Source organism: Hyla sarda, chromosome 6 (genome assembly GCF_029499605.1).
Source record: "Hyla sarda isolate aHylSar1 chromosome 6, aHylSar1.hap1, whole genome shotgun sequence".
Lineage (NCBI taxonomy): Eukaryota > Metazoa > Chordata > Amphibia > Anura > Hylidae > Hyla > Hyla sarda.
The window spans coordinates 195589914-195602553 of NC_079194.1; the positions used below are offsets into that span (position 1 = coordinate 195589914).

Genomic DNA, 12640 nt, shown 5'->3' on the forward strand with positions numbered 1-12640 from the left:
AATAAAAATGCATGTTTTAATAACCAGTAAATGTGCTAAAAATGTGTATGTAAGGCTGGGTATCCACGTTGAAGTTTTTTTGGAAACTGCCATTTTTTGGAAACAGTTGAGCCAAAGCCAGAGATGGATCTGCCAGGAAGGAGAAGTAAAGGTTCTTCCTTTATATTTACCCTTCCTTTTGAATGCACTTCTCACTTTGTCTCAAAAACTGTAGTGAACATTTAAAAAAAAAAATAACTGCCAAGTCGAAACCCAGCCTTAAAAGGGTACTGTCAGATATAAAAACATTTTAAATGTTGTACATCTTGGGAAAACAATAGTTTTTCTAATATACTTTAAAATGTTTTCACATTTTATTAAAGAAAACTGCCTTTGAAAATCATACCAATAGGGGTCCCCATACCTCCTGGGACACTGATGAGTCCCACAGCAGCATCAGAGTGTCCAAGGGTCATGGACACGAGATTACTGATGGACAAGGCTGCATGAAGAACACAGTTTTCAGCAACACTGCTGTAACACAGTTTTACCAAACATGTACCTCCAGCTGTAGCAAAACTACAACTCCAAGCATGCCTGGACAGTCAAAGGATGTCTGTACTTTTAGCACTAAACCTTTGTACTAATTTGGGAAGATGAAAGTAATACACCGACCATATTGTATTTAGTAGAGTACAGGCAATCTCCAATACTCATCGTGTGTGTGTGTGTGTACAGCATAAAACCAGAGAGAAAAGGGTTACAGAGCAGGGCTGGCTCCCAAGAGCAGTCGGCAAAGTGAGGAAGGGGGAGGAGTCAGCACAGTGCAGGCAAAAAAGACATTGAGCAGCTATAATATGCAATTTTTTGGTGAAATATAGGTGATAGAGATAAAAAAAAATTATATGTACATGTTCAGGATAAGGTACTGAGTAACATATATCAGTTTAGTTTTTTGTGGGATCTAACAGGTATGCTTTAAACTAGGTTTTCACACAGTTTTTTTTTTTTTGGAAAACTGCCACCGCAGTTTTTGAGCCAAAGTCAAAAGTAGATCCAGCAGGAAGGAGAAATAGAAGTCCTTCCTTTACACTGCCCATTCCATTTGACTACATCTCTAGTTTTGGCTTAAAGGGGTGATCCGGTGGAAATTATTATTTTTTTTTTTAAATCAACTGATGCCAGAAAGTTAAACAGATTTGTAAATTACTTCTATAAAAAAAATCCTCCCATTACTTCTTAGCTGCTGAATACTAAAGAGGAAATTAATTTTTTGGAACACAGTGCTCTCTGCTGAATCACAAGCACAGTGCTCTCTGCTGACATCTCTGTCCATAGCAGCATATGTTTGCTATGGGGATTTTCTCCTACTCTGGACAGTTCTTAAAATGGACAGAGATGTCAGCAGAGCACTGTTCTCATGATGTCAGCAGAGAGCACTGTGTTCCAAAAAGAAAATAATTTCCTCTGTAGTATTCAGCAGCTAATAAGTACTGGAAGGATTAAGATTTTTTTAATAGAAATAATTTACAAATCTGTTTAACTTTCTTGCACCAGTGTCACTACCTGCACTCCGGCCACGCATGGCGGTCGCGAGCGCACGGTCTCTGCTCCCGGCAGGGCCGGGATTCACATCGCTGGACACGCCCGCATGAGAGTCCCGGCCGTCACTTACCTCGCTCCTCTGCTGCCCCCTGCTCTGCGTCTCAGGTCCAGCACGCGTGTCCCCGTCTCCTTCGCGCTGGTGCTCTGAGATTTAAACGGCCAGTATGCCCATAATTAGTATGCCCCTGAACAGCACATTATAAAGTTGTTGCACCTCCCACACCTCCCGGATCTTCAGTGCCATTTGCCTGAGAGAAAGCATACCCAATTGCCTGTTTGCCATACCCGTGTATCCAGACCTTTCCGCTACGTTTACTGACTAGGAACCTTTGCCGCCTGCCATGACCTTCTTCTACGTTGACTACACCTCTGTCTCATCCTCCTGTACCTCGCCTTGCCCAATTACCTGTGTGGTCAAGCCATATTGGGGGTAGCGACCTGGGTGTCGCCTACCGCAGTGAATCAATCCTGCTTTGCGGCGGGCTCTGGTGAAGACCAGCGGCACCCTAGACTCCGCTCCCCGATACGGTCCGAATCATCAGCCACACAGGTGGAGGATCTACATCCTGTTCCAGATCGCTCGCATCCAGGTGCGTGACAATCAGTTGATATAAAAAAATAAAATAAAGTTTTCCACCGGACTACCCCTTTAACTCCTTAACGACGCAGGACGTATATTTACGTCCTGCGCCGGCTCCCGCGATATGAAGCGGGATCGCGCCGCGATCCCGAATCATATCGCGTCGGTCCCGGCACTCATCAATGGCCGGGACGCGCGGCTTCTAAAGTGAAAGTGAAAGTGACCCGGCTGCTCAGTCGGGCTGTTCGGGACCGCCGCGGTGTCCCGAACAGCTTACAGGACACCGGGAGGGCCCTTACCTGCCTCCTCGTTGTCCAATCGACAAATGACTGCTCCGTGCCTGAGATCCAGGCAGGAGCAGTCAAGCGCCGATAACACTGATCACAGGCGTGTGAATACACGCCAGTGATCTGTGCAAGAGATCAGCGTGTGCAGTGTTATAGGTCCCTATGGGACCTATAACACTGCAAAAAAAAAAAAGTTACAAGAAAAGTGTTAATAAAGGTCATTTAACCCCTTCCCAAATAAAAGATTGAATCACCCCCCTTTTCCCATAAAAAAAATAAAACAGTGTAAAAATAAAAATAAACAAACATATGTGGTATCGCCGCGTGTGTAAATGTCCAAACTATAAAAATACATCATTAATTAAACCACACGGTCAATGGCGTACGCGCAAAAAAATTCCAAAGTCAAAAAAAGCGTATTTTTGGTCACTTTTTATACCATTAAAAAATTAATAAAAAGTGATCAAAAAGTCCGATCAAAACAAAAATCATACCGATAAAAACTTCAGATCACAGCGCACAATATGAGTCCTCACACCGCCCTGTATGTGGAAAAATAAAAAAGTTATAGGGGTCAGAAGATGACATTTTTAAACGTATACATTTTCCTGCACATAGTTATGATTTTTTCCAGAAGTACGACAAAATCAAACCTATATAAGTAGGGTATCAATTTAACCGTATGGACCTACAGAATAATGATAAGGTGTAATTTGTAGCGAAATATGCACTGCGTAGAAACGGAAGCCCCCAAAAGTTACAAAATGGCGTTTTTTCTTTGATTTTGTCGCACAATAATTTTTTTTCCCGTTTCGCCGTGAATTTTTGGGTAAAATGACTAATGTCACTGCAAAGTAGAATTGGTGACGCAAAAAATAAGCCATAATATGGATTTTTAGGTGGAAAATTGAAAGGGTTATGATTTTTAAAAGGTAAGGAGGAAAAAACGAAAGTGCAGAAACTGAAAAACCCTGAGTCCTTAAGGGGTTAAGGACTCAGGGCATACCTGTATGTCCTGTGTCCCGCTAACGGAGTTTAAACCCCGTGGGTCCTGCTACGGGCAGCCAGGACCCACAGCTAATGCCGGGCACCACCGATTGGGCTGATAACCCGCAGTAACGGAAGCTCAGCGGAGCTGATCGGGACTATCGCGACAGAATTATGATGTCTCGATCAGCTTACTGGACGACAGGAGGGTCCTCACCTGCCTCCTCCTCGTCCAATCGGCGATCTGCTGCTCCATGCTTGCGTAGCAGGCTTGAGAAGCAGAGTGCCGGTAACACTGATCAATGCTGTGCAATGGCATTGCATTGAACAGTGTATGCAATCAGAAGATTGCATAATATAGCCCCCTAAGGGGACAAAAAAATAAGAGAATACATGTGAATAAGCCCCGACCAATAAAAGTTCAAATCACCCCCCTTTTCCAATTTTTTAAAGTACAATTGGTGACGCAAAAAACAAGCCCTTATATGGGTCTGTAGGTGCAAAATTGAATGCGCTATGATTTTTAGAACATGAGGAGGAAAAAACGAAAATGCAAAAACGAAGATTGTTTTGAGTCCCTAAGCTGAAAATGGGCTGAGGACTCAAGAAAAAAACCTGTGTGAAAACATAGCCTATAAAGGGTTATACAGAATTCGAAAAACAAAGCTGATTTCTTCCAAAGATAGTGCCATACCTGTCCTCAGGTTGTGCATGGTGTTACAACTTGGCTCCATTTAATTCAATGGAACTTACCTGAAATACTTCACACAACCTACGGACATTGGTAGCTCTATTTTTCTAATCCTAGACAACCCATTTACAAAGTCCTTAGCAACACTTGGCTACAAGATTACTCCTTTTACCCTGCAGGTCAGGCAACTATGAATCATATGTACATACATACAAGTAGTAGTAGTGCATCTTTTTTTTTTCTCAAATTAGTTTGTGCCCACAAGATTAGCAAAATATACCTGACATCATACAATATAGGACAGTGGTCTCAAAACTGTGGACCCCCAGCTATTGCAAAACTACAACTCTGAGCATGCCCAGACAGCCATTTGGAGATCACTGATATAGGGAAATATAACTGATGTAAGAAGCCGTTTTGTCTTAATTTAAGAAGGGTAAAGAATGAGATTGTGGTTATGCTGCCACCTGGTGGTAGATCAAGATTAAAAAAAAAATTATTTATTTAAAGAGGTTTTCCACCATGAGGTGATTTTAGTATGTACCTGGCAGACAGTAATGGACATGCTTAGGAAGGATATGTGCTTGTCTTGGGGCTAAATGGCTATGTTGTGAGATTACCATAACACTGTGACTAGCTGTTTGTGAACTGGTATTTCCTGTTTGACTTTTAGTTTTTGACTACAAATCCCATAATTCCATCTTCCTCCCTCCCACACATCAGCCACCCCGCCCATTGAAACATAAATGAGCTGCATCCATTCAAATCAGTGTGGTTTTCAATCAGGGTGCCTACAGCTGTTGCATTAGTTGCAGATTGATCCCTATACCCATTGAATCAGACAGGCTCCCTGTCATCAGCTGACTAGTGAGTCAGGTCTCGGCCACATTGCAAGCTGGGAAAATTCTGAGACAATAGTTATTTTGTATGCTGTTAAAAATAAATATTGGAGTGAAAATCACAGAAGAATTGTGAGAAAACCGTCACACACAGGAACAGACACTATATTATGAACTACACAAACTTTACAGCCCCTGTAGCATAGCCAAATAGAAAAAAAAATCCTGGAATACCTCTTTAAGGGTGTTTTCCCATGTGCCAACAACTACCCCACTGCTAACACTACCGCATGGCTAAGGGCTCATTCACACTGCTTGCATGCTCCACTAAAGGGAGCTCCATCAGTCTGTCAGAAGGATAGAACCTGAGCGGAGAAAAAATTGTGTATGTCTGGATACTGGATCCCCGCCAGACCCCATTTAAGTATATGGCATCCGTCAGAACCTGACTGTGTCAGTTATACTCTGATCCGTTCATGGTACATTCAAAGTGGATCCTGAAAGGGTTGGAGCACATTGGCAGTGTGAACTTAGCCTAATAGGGAGCAGACTGAAAACAAAAACTGATCCACAATAAATCAAGAAAGTTTTACCATTTAAATGGGTACTCCGGTGGAAATTTATTTTTAAAATCAACTGGTGTCAGAAAGTTAAAACAGATTTGTAAATTACTTTTATTAAAAATTCTTAATCCTTCCAGTACTTATTAGCGGCTGTATACTACAGAGGAAATTATTTTCTTTTGGGATTTCTATTCTGTCACGACCACAGTGCTCTCTGCTGACACCTTTTCCATTTTAGGCACTGTCCAGAGCAGCATATGTTTGCAATGGGGATTTCCTCCTGCTCTGGACAGTTCCTGACATGAACAGAGGTGTCAGCAGAGAGCACTGTGGTCGTGACAGAAAAGAAATCCCAAAAGAAAAGAATTTCCTCTGAAGTATACAGCCACTAATAAGTACTGGAAGGATTAAGAATTTTTAATAGAAGTAATTTACAAATCTGTTTAACTTTCTGGCACCAGTTGATTTAAAAAAAAAAAAGTTTTCCACCGGAGTACCCCTTTAAAAAACATTTTTTTGAATCTAATCTGATCATTTCTTTGTAATATTATCTACTTACCAAAGCAGTAGAATGTGATTTCAGCTATAGAAATGAGGGATCTCAGTTACTGACCATTCCCCAATAAGTAGCACTTTGGATAGAAAGTATATTAATGTGCTGCAGAGAAAGTTATAGAATCTTAAGCCAATTATGGTGCAAGAAAGGAAACAGGTTCAGGAAGTACACATTACCAACATACCACAGCTTGACCAATGTCTGGCTTTCATGTGGCTTCCTATTTGATCAAAATCTAGAACAGTTGCATTTATAAATACACCCATGTACATACCATGCATTCGGAACATTTTCTGACCCTTTCACTTTTTTAACCTTTTGTTATGTTGCGGCTCGGTGTTAAAAGTAAAAAAAAAAAAAGTTTTCCCCATCATTCTGCACTCAATACCCCATAATGACAAAGTGAAAACAGAATGTTAGAAATCTTTGCCAATTTATTAAAAAGGAAAACCAGAAATAATGCAATGACATAAGTATTCAGACCTTTAAAGGAGTACTCCGGCATGCACTCTCTCTTACCTGCCAACGAGCCCCCGGAGCTCCGGTACACTCCGGTACAGGTGTTTGGTCCCCGGGCTGTTTTCTTCTTACTTCCGGTTAGCCCGGCATGTCACACGGAGCTTCAGCCTATCACCAGCCGCAGCGATGTCCCGCCTCGGCTGAAGCTCCGTGTGACGTGCCGGGCTAACAGGAAGTAAGAAGAATACAGCCCGGGGACCGAACACCTGTAGCGGAGTGTACCGGAGCTCCGGGGGCTCGTTGGCAGGTAAGAGAAAGTTTGTTTTCTTTTATTTTGCATCCCGGACGAGATAAAATGAGAAAAGTGTGTGCCGGAGTACTCCTTTAACTCAGTACCAAGTTGAAGCACATTTGGCAGACATTACAGCCTTCAGTCTTCTTGGGGATGATGTCACAAGGTTTACACACCTCGATTTGGTGATTTTCTGCCATTCTTCTCTGCGGATCCTCACAAATTCTGTCAGGTCGGATGGGGACCATAGGGGGAAGCCATTTTCAGGTCTCTCCAGAGATGTTCCATTAGATTCAAGTCAAGGCTTTCACATGTCTTACTAAGCAGAAGTTTCTTTCTGGCCACCGCCATAAAGCTCAGATTGGTGGAGTGCTGAGGTGATGATTGATCCTTTTCACTAACAACTCCCTATATTTTCATGTTTTCAACAAATCAACAAGTCAAGTCCAACAACCTGGTTACACAAATGCGATGAGCCAGCCTCCCACATCCACTAAAGGGCTCACAGAGATCCCAGGAAGCACTGACAAAAAGGAGTTCTAGTGCCTGAAGCATTTAAAGGGGTACTCCACCCCTAGACATCTTCAAAGGATAGGGGATAAGATGTCTGATCACAGGGGTCCCGCCGCTGGGGACCCCCGCAATATAGCATGCGGCACCCACCTGTTTCTGCTCCGGAAGCGCTGGAGGGTCTAGGTCCTGACCACCGGAACGGAAGTCCATGATGTCACGACTCCGCCCCCATGTGACATCATGCCCCGTCCCATAGACTTGCATTGAGGTGACGTCACTGACTTCCGTTCCGGTGGTCGGGACCTAGACCCTCCAGCGCTTCCGGAGGGTGCCGCACGCTATAATCCAGGGGGTCCTCAGCTGCGGGTCCATTGGATAGGGGATAAGATGTCTAGGGGTGGAGTACCCCTTTATTTTTGGCTGACATGACCGTCCCATCTCTGCAAGGACCATTTCTGGGTGCTTAAGGGTCCATTCACATGTACAGTTGGTTCCAGGATAACCATTGTATGTTGAGACCATAACTCTATGGAAACCTGGTAATTGGTTCTGAAGCCACCAAAATGTCATCCAAAAATAGGAAAAAGTGAGGATTAAACAAAAATAAGTAGATAACTAATACAGATAAAAGCAAGTCCTTACATATAACTAAGAAAGAAAGCTGCTGGGAGCTGTAAATCACTGTCTATGTCAGTGTTTCCCATCCAGGGTGCCTCCAGCTGTTGCAAAACTACAACTTCCAGCATGCCCGGACAGCCAAAGGCTGTCCGGGCATGCTGGGAGTTGTAATTTTGCAACAGTTGGAGGCACCCTGGTTGGGAAACGCTGGTCTATGTAGAGGACAGGAGCTTCTTCAGGGTCTTGTACAGTACACACAATGGGGGAGATTTATCAAAACCTGTGCAGAGGAAAAGTTGTCCAGTTGCCCATAGCAACCAATCAGATTGCTTGTTTCATTTTCACAGGCCTTCCTAAAAATGAAAGAAGCGAGCTGATTGGTTGCTATGGGCAACAGGGCAAGTTTTTCTCTGCACAGGTTTTGATAAATCTACCCCAATGTCCTAAAAATGTAAAATGGAGCTGCCCGCACCTGGTGTCCAAAGGAGCAGCTAACCCTGTACAGGTAAAGAGTACAGAACATGTAATACCTCCCTGTAAGGAGTGCTACCAGACACCAGTCAGTGCATACACTTCAGTAATACAGGTATTTAACCAGTGAATGCCCATTCTGATTGGTCAGTTCTGCCAGCCATTGACACGTTTCACAGATCTGGACTGTCTGTAGCATTGTATGGTGAGTCTGGTTTCAAGTTACAGAAAAGACCATTGTATGTTGAAACTATTGTATGTTGAGGCCATTGTAAGTTGAGGGATCGCTGTACAGTATTCTGCGCAGATTTGATGCGCAGGATTTCAAGCTGTGTTCAGTCATCCAGTTTACATTGAAATCTGCAGCAGAAAATCCTGCGCATCAAATCTGCACAGAATACTGTACCATAAAAGAAGGAAATTTGGTATCACAGCGCCCATAAGGTATCCTGGCACAGCTAGCCACCATTACTTTTATTTGCAGTGGTGTCATGAAACCTATACAGCTCTGGACTGAAACGGTATCGCCTTTAGTGACAAGGTTCTGTTTGGGGTCCAAAAATGGTCAGGTTGGAGCATGGAGGCCTGATGGACATGGGAATATAAACAAGACGATGGGAACAGAGACAACTTATTTCCCTTCTATGTTTATTTGTTAATGAGTGTACATTAGATTAAAGTCCAATAATCTAAGGCACAAGGAGCTGTCGGGAGAAAACAGAAGGGCTTGTTAGATTTCAGCATGTCCGATCCAATATGTTTGAACTGTACATTGTTTTGGGGCATATGCATGTAAACCGGGTAGTTTTATGTATAATCCCTCACTATAAGGCAATGTTCAGACATCAAAATGCGCGCTAGGACCGCATGGGAATGCACTGTCTCATAGATGGCAATGCATTCTGTGCAGAATATGTCCATTCTTCTGGCAGGCACCGAAATCGGAATTTTTGCGCCAGAAACATCTGCCATGGAAATTCTGCTGTGTGTACAGTGCAGCAGAATCCCATTGGAATAAATAAGACTCTGCTGCTGCAGAATTTCTCACAGAAATGTGAACTAACGTAGAGCCTCTAGAGCACTGTTTCCCAACCAGTGTGCCTCCAGCTGTTGCAAAACTATAACTCCCAGCATATAGTTTGGAACAGCTGGAGGCACACTGGTTGAGAAACACTGTTCTAAATGACCTGGTATCTCCGGAAAAACGAGGGCTGGTTCTGATCAATAGCTGCCTCCTTATTCAGGCTACATTCACATGATGAATTTTCCATACTGTTTTGCATCAGTTTTTTTTATGCCTTAAAAACTGACAAAACTGTAAGCAAACGTGTGCTATAAATGGAAACTGTGTATACAGTTTTAAACTGTATGCATTTTGAATTTAGATGAACACTTTTTCACAATAAGGATCAAATTGTTTTATTGATATTCCAAGGAAAGTAGCTGTGATTTGCCATGTATAAGAAAAAAACCTATCCCAAAAACCGTATGCCACCGTAGACCCATCCGGTCAATATTAAAAAAAAACTTATACAGTTCTTATGCAGTTTTGTGTACAGTAAAAAAAACGCACAAAACCGTACACAACCAGATACTTCTTGTTCGCATGGGAGGTCTATGTATATGGAGTTCTATAAGTTTGTATACAATTTTCCTATACAAAGTCGTATACTGAGACAGTATTGCAAAATCATGATGTGTATGCACCCTAAGTCTTGTTCCTAGTGGCACGGTCCCACCAAGGGGAAGTTCTGAGTATTTCAAGGCTCTTGGTGTGGTGTACTGGCCGCTGCAGACTTATCATACGCTATGATATACACTGGAATTTTGCTCTGAATTATTCTGAACGGAATTCTGCTTGAACTCAAGAGGATTCTGCTGCCCTGAACACACTATGGAAGTTCTGTAGCAGAAATTCTGAAGCAAAAATGGATTCCGCCAAAAAAAAAAAAAACATGTTCATTATTTTGGCGGACTTCTGCTCGAAACTGCATTGCAGTCAATGGAACAATGCTTAATGGTCGCATATCCATTCAGTGGCAATTTTGCTGGAGACTGCTGCTCCAAGAGGAACTTCCGTAGTGTACTAAGGGAAAGTGCACATTAGATTAAAAATAAATTAAAAAAATATGCAAATCCACAGGAAAAAACCTGCCCAGACTGTGTTGCAGATTTGCTGCAGCATTTAGTTTTCACACTAACTACACTGGAAAATCGGTAACAAAGCTGCAACATCAATTGACACACTGTAGGCAAATTTCAATAAAAAATGTCAATAAAAAAATAATAATAATAATACTGCTGTGTGAAGAGATTTAAAAAAAAATAACATTTACTTTACTGTAATCTGCTGCACATTTGCCCTGCTATCGTTTGTGCAAATTTGTCCAATGAACATTTACCCAACCTGTGGCCCTCCACGTGTGGCAAAACTACAACCCCCATCATGCTGCAAGAGCCTTTGGACCGAGAGACACAGGTTGGGGAGCATTGGCTCAGACAAAAACTATCTGGTTGGCCCACAGCAGCCAATCACAGATCAGCTTTCATATCTTAACATGGTAGTCAGGATTAGAAAAACCTATTCCCTATCGACAGGGTAGAGCAGTATTTTGCAGAGGGCCACCAGCTTTTGAAAAACTATAACTCCCAGCATGCCTAGATGGTGTAAGACTTTCAAGGCATGTTGGGAGTTGTAGTTTTGCAACAGCTGGAGGCACACAGTTTGGAAAACACTGGGGTAGGGGATAAGTGTCTGATTGGGGGCTCTCCTTGTGCACAAAATAAAGTTCAGAGCACTACAGATCTCCTTTAATTAGCTCTGGTAAAGTGAAAGTTAAACTGCGATTATTTGCGGTCAGCAAAACAAGACCTCCAGCTGTTGCAAAACTTCAACTCCCAGCATGCCCGGAAAGGTAACGGCTTAGAACATAGGTCTCCAAACTGTGGACCTCCAGCTGTTGCTAAACTACAACTCCAGGCATGCCCGGAAAATGAGGGAGATGTATCAAAACCTGTGTAGAGGAAAAGTTGCCCAGTTGTCCATAGCAACCAATCAGATAGCTTCTTTCATTTTGCAGGGGCCTTTTTTTTTTTTTTTAAATGAAAGAAGCGATCTGATTGGTTGCTATGGGCAACTTTTTCTCTGCACAAGTTTTGATAAATCTCCCCAAATGAACAGTCGTCTCCAAACAGCGGTTGCTATGGACAACAGCTGCATTCTGTCCACCTTATGGGGTTTCCTGACTGCCTGTATTTAGCTTGTGTATAGCGGTACATGGGATAGAATACTGCGCACATACCTCTTGGCTGCCAATACAAGCGCCCTCACATACATGAGCACTGACAGCACGTTCTGCACATGGAGGAACTCGAGAGCCCAGGAACGTTACCGGCCGGATGTATGTTGCTGGGAGGAGTCATTAGAGGAAACACAGGAAGTGCAGAGCGGTCCGTGTGAATCCTGTGCATACACATACAGTGAGGCTGCTGTCAGACAGGGAGTCACTGTGTGTCTATACAGATATAACACGTGCAGCTGCTGAGCCCAGAGAAGTGATAGAACAGGCATAGAGAGCCCTTGTCCCAGGAGCTTACAGCCGAGTCAGGAGCTAGAACTGCATCAGCATCCACCAAAGGCAAGTGCCTTAACCCCTCAGCCGCCAGTGAACATGGGCTGCAGTGCTCGGCTCTCATCAGGCAGCTCGTATCTGGGAAATAGTAGGAGTAGTAGTACCTTCTCTCTCCACACCAGAGACTTGTAATAAAGGAGAACTGCAGAGGAGCTGACAGGGAATATTGTTGATTTCTCTTTACACAGGAATATTGTTACCCCCCCACCCCCCCTGTCCTATTATTATACATGTATATTATCTCCCCATCCTGATTATTATACATGCCATACACTATTATAATCCCCTGTCCTCTATACCAGTGGTCTGCAACCTGCGGACCTCCAGATGTTGCAAAACTACAACTCCCAGCATGCCCGGACAGCCAACGGCTGTCCGGGCATGCTGGGAGTTGTAGTTTTACGACATCTGGAGGTCCACAGGTTGCAGACCACTGCTCTATATTATTATACAGCACTTGCTATATTGTGTTAACACCCACACTTATTTATTATACATGTATACCATAATATTATATTATCTCCCCATCCTGTTTATTATTATTATACATGTATACCATAATATTATA

The 12640-nt window shown here is 43.0% G+C and overlaps 2 protein-coding genes across 17 annotated transcripts in view; one reads left to right on the forward strand and one right to left on the reverse strand.

Annotated features, from left to right (window-relative positions):
- LOC130276570 (uncharacterized) overlaps window positions 1-11873 on the reverse strand; it is a 103735-nt gene extending 91862 nt beyond the window's left edge. Inside the window, exon 1 of the mRNA XM_056526115.1 lies at window positions 11743-11873. The gene's annotated coding sequence lies outside the window, so the exon portion shown is untranslated. The remainder of the gene's footprint in view (window positions 1-11742) is intronic.
- WWOX (WW domain containing oxidoreductase) overlaps window positions 1-12640 on the forward strand; it is a 1139839-nt gene that overhangs the window by 22674 nt on the left and 1104525 nt on the right. For 14 of the 16 annotated variants that reach the window (XR_008845171.1, XM_056526123.1, XM_056526117.1 and 11 more), the window contains exon 1: window positions 11939-12078. The exons of the other annotated variants lie outside the window; for them this stretch is intronic. The gene's annotated coding sequence lies outside the window, so the exon portion shown is untranslated. Of the gene's footprint in view, window positions 1-11938; window positions 12079-12640 lie in introns of those variants that run through there. 16 annotated transcript variants of the gene reach the window in all.